Here is a 4,796-nt window from a genome sequence, read left to right as displayed (position 1 = left end):
CACACAAAAACTACAATATGAAACCAGCTGTTCATGCAGGGATAAAAATTTGTGCCCGCTAAATGGAGCTTGCATGTCCGAGACCATCATTTATGAAGCCACCGTGGACTCTATATCCACTAAGGACACAGTTTTGATGAAGAAATACGTGAGCTTTACAGAGGGTAATTTCAAGGCCAGGTTCAATAATCACACCTTGAGTTTCAGGCACTGGGATAAGAGGAAAACGACCAAATTATCCAGTCATATATGGTCCTTAAAAGATAAAGGTGTCAGTTACAACATCCATTGGAAGATCTTAGCCAAGTGTAAGCCCTACACCAACAGCAGCGGAAAGTGCACTCTTTGTGACATGGAAAGACAGTTCATCTGGAAAGGCAGCTTAGACCCCACCACATATCTAAATTCAAGAACTGAACTTTTTGGATCATGTCCATATGTGGCTAAGTATTTGTTACATTTTTAGTCCCACCAAGATTACAGATAGGACTTGCTTTCGATATTGTGTCTGTGTACAAGCTTTTTTATCTCTCTATACTTTTTACTAATTTTTGTTTTATATTTTTTTACATATTTATAGAGATATTGTTTTATAGGTTAATCGCTCATATATTTTTTACACATATTTTTTCTGTATTCTACCTTCCACCCTGCATTTTTCCAGTGCATAAATAGACATGTACATGGAACCTTTTGTGCACGCTTGTAGATGTGTGCATGTGTGCGGGTACATGCATATATAGATGTGTGTGCGTGCATGCGAGAATGTGTGTATATAGACGTGTTTTACCCTTATTGCTTTTTTACACTTTTTTCTGTATTTTGTCTTTAACCCTGTTTTTCCTTGTGCATGTGCATATATAAATGTGTGTATGAACCTTTTTTGTGTGCGTGTGTATGTGTGCGAGCGTGTTGCGCGTGCGTGTGAGGGTGTGCGAGCGTGTATGCGGGTATGTATATATTTTTTGGTGAATGTGTGGATGAGCATGTGTGTGTTTCAAGTGAGGGTGGATGAGTATATACATATAGGCGCATGTACATGGGTGTACGAGTGCGCATGTGTATGTATGGACTGTTGTGCTTACGCGAATACTATGGACATTTATACTCCATCCCCTCACTTAGCGGTCATTCTAATAGTCTTTTGTCTTAATAACGGTCAATCACACAGTAATTTCCCTTTGGTTAATGGTCATTTTCATAGCATTTTTTCGATGGCTAGATAACTGAAGAGATGGCGGCGTGGGTTTCCGCCCCGACATCTGAAACTCGGAGTTTTATCATGGCTACCGAATAATTGTCACATATTATTTACAGATACACACACACACACACACACACTGGCGTTAGGAAGGGCATCCAGCTGTGGAAACTCTGCCAAATCAGATTGGAGCCTGGTGTCGCCTCCTGGTCCACCAGTCCTCAGTCAAATCGTCCAACCCATGCTAGAATGGAAAGCAGACGTTAAACGACGATGATGATGATGATATATATATATATATATATATATATATATATATATATCTGTAAATAATATGTGACAATTATTCGGTAGCCATGATAAAACTCAGAGTTTCAGATGTCGGGGCAGACTGTCGACTGCAGTTCTAGTTCTGCAGTTAATGCCAGGGTTAATCCTACATACCATGAAATTATCATTGGTGCATGTGGTATTCTCAAAGAGGTACTTCCTTACATTGTTGTGATCTGATGGATCTCCCTGGCTTTTTAACAATCTTAATTTTGAGCTTGGTCCCCTTCGGAGCTCTCCTAAATCTACAGGCTAGTTCTCCAATGGCTGTGGCCTCTACAAACATCACTCCTTGATATTTGTCAGTCTTGTACCACGTGTTCACCCTGTTTGCATTGTCACAAACCCTTTGTATTCTATTCCAGTCTTTAATTCTATATCTAGGGCAGGTACCACTGGTTTCATTACATATGATGTTATCTAACTTCTTTCTAGCAACCCTGTATACCTGAACCCTATCTTTCTGATCATATCCAGAGAATTGCATGTGGTGCATGAAATTCTGTACATGTTTCTTTGTTTCATAGGGTTTGCATAGTGGGAACACGTTGTTCATTATCCTAAGTCAGCTATCAGTATGTTGATTTTCATGTTGTGTGACAAAGCTGAGTTCTTGTGAACAATGTATTTCGAGGCTATGGGTTTCATGTAATAGGAGTGGAGGAACTGCATTCTGTTGTTCACCATCTCTAACCAAAGTCCAATATCAAGGATGGGGAGCCTATTGTTAGGGTGCCTAGTGGGGTAATCTATACTTACCTTGATACTTTGGTGGATGGAGTTAGCTACATACTGGATGCTCTCCATTATGTTCCTCTTGGTTTCTGCATTACCGTTACTAGAGTTGGTCTTAACTAGAATATTAATGTTGTCTACATAACTACAGTAAATAAAAAGAGTTGTGGACTGTTCTGCTAAGGACTGTTTGAGTCTTCTGTCCCACCAGATCATGAAGAGGCTGGCCACATCTCCAGCTACACTGATACAAATGGCTGCACCTTGAGCCTGCATGTATAGCTTCCTGTTAAACTTCACTATGTGATTCTTTGAGGTGGTTCTTATGCTAGCCCCTATTGCATGTGCAATCATTCTTTTCACCTGATTGTTGTTCTCGGAGTCCTGGGTGGATATGGTCCAGCCACCCCAGTGCTTTTCTTCACTGCTGAGGTGATGGTGGGTGGTCTTCCCCTCTGTGACCGGGTGGGGCAGTATCTACTAAGGTCATGATTGTCTAGATAGTTACTGTCATAGCTTAGGAGGAGTCCCAGTTCCTTCACATTGACTTCACGGAATTCTACTTCACTCTCACAGATAATCTCAATGCATTTTTTTCACGGCAAAATCTGTGTCTATAAATGAGTACAGTGAAATTACATCTATGCTACCCACTACACAACCTGTGAGGTTGTTGGGGTGGTTGCAACTACTGATTCTACTGAGGAGATCCTCTGTGCTCACACAGACATCTGGGGACATTTCAGTGAGTGGTAGTAATACCTGTGAGAGGAAGTAGGATAGTCTATAATTGCTGGAAGTGTTCACTCCTCATACTGGTCGGGTTAGGAGCCCCATAACAGGGTTTATGGTCTTTACGTAACCCATATAGTGTAGGAACATCATTGTTGAATGCTTGGAATTATGTGCAGTCCGTTTCTTGGGTTGGAGTATGTTGCACCACATTCCCATGTGTGCATTGAGGAGTTTTTCCACTCTTTCATGTTCCTGTTGTGCAACTTCTCTCATGCTACTGGTCTGGACATAGTTCTGTGGACTGTCTATTGACAGTCTGCCAGACTTGTCTGTAGGAAGGCACACTAATTCTCTGTTCCTAATTTGTTGTTTCAGTTTTAGTAGGCCTTTGGCAACAGATGAACTGAGCTGGTGGGTCTCCTCTTCATTATGTTTTTTAGTGGTTTTGTTGAACCAGATTTGTCAGAGTCTATTTCTAGCTAAGGAAATCTTTGCTTCTGTCTCACTGTCAATTTGGGGTGGGATACATACCCTTTTGTTGAAGGGTAAGTCTGTGCGGTAGATCCTCGTCATGTCGTATGATTTGTTGTTAGGGTTATAGAAGACAGAGTGTAGGGTGTTATTATCATTGTGGTTGTTGCTGGTATTGTTGTTCCTAGTGGTGGTGGTGGTGGTGGTGGTGGTAGTGTTTGTGTTGTGTCTATTGTCGTTGTTGTTGTGGGTGATGGTGTTGGTGTTGATGTGGGTGGTGTTGTTGGTAGTAATATGTATGATGTGGTTGGTATTGTTGTCTGCATGTGGGGTGCTGTTGTTGTTGCTATTATCATCGTTATCATTGTTGTTTTGGTTTTGTATGTTTGTGTTGTTGTTGTTATAGTTGTTTGAATAGGGAATGTTGTGGTTATCATTGTTGTTATTGTTATTGCCACTATTGTTGTTGTTTGTACATGGATCCATATTTGTATTGTTGTTGTTTTGTATTGTCCTAACCTCCATCTTAATTTTAAGAACGTTTTTTTTCAATCTCAGATAAACAATCAATTTTTCTGACCTTTCTATATGTAGTGAATTTTGGTGGTAACTCTAAAGCATGTATATATATAAGTTATAGCGTAGTGCAATCCATCAAGTGTGTAACAGCTTGTATAGATGACAAAAACTGGATAATACTGCGATAAAGGAAGTTTAATAACTGGTGTATGTTTTACACTTCATCCCATATCAAAATTAATGGAAATTTTAATAAATTGATAGCCATGATGTTGTTCATGGTTTAGCAATGAAAATTGCCAAATATGTGAATAAAAATCAAAGGATGTAAAAAATGAAAAAGGTAAAGTTTACATATATTTCATACATAACTCATAACATATACAAAAAGCAGTTTGGCTAATCCTCAAGTCCATTTGCCTTCAGTTGTTTGCATTGTTGCATGGAGAAGAGTAAATGATTCACTTATTTGCCCACAGTAAAATGGTAGCTGCAATTCTCTGGTAATATTTATGGTCAAAATGTTGTTTTCCCATTCCATATTATATTATGTAATTACTTAAGTGCAAGAAATCTTTTATTGGTGATCAATCTGCTGGTAGCAATTTTGGCAACATACCTAATACTGTTGAATTATAGCAAGGGGTCATTGTTAAAAGTTAGAGAAATGCTGGGTTATCACAAAACTGTAGTTGAAGACACTTGTTCAAGGTGCCATGCTGTAGGCTCAAATCCAGAACTATGTGAACTACTTAAACATACAGCTCAGCTATGCATGCAATTTTACAATTTTAAATTCCTCCCC

The sequence above is a fragment of the Octopus bimaculoides genome, chromosome 13 (genome assembly GCF_001194135.2).
Source record: "Octopus bimaculoides isolate UCB-OBI-ISO-001 chromosome 13, ASM119413v2, whole genome shotgun sequence".
NCBI classification, from domain to species: Eukaryota; Metazoa; Mollusca; class Cephalopoda; order Octopoda; family Octopodidae; genus Octopus; species Octopus bimaculoides.
This window is presented reverse-complemented; position numbering follows the sequence as displayed.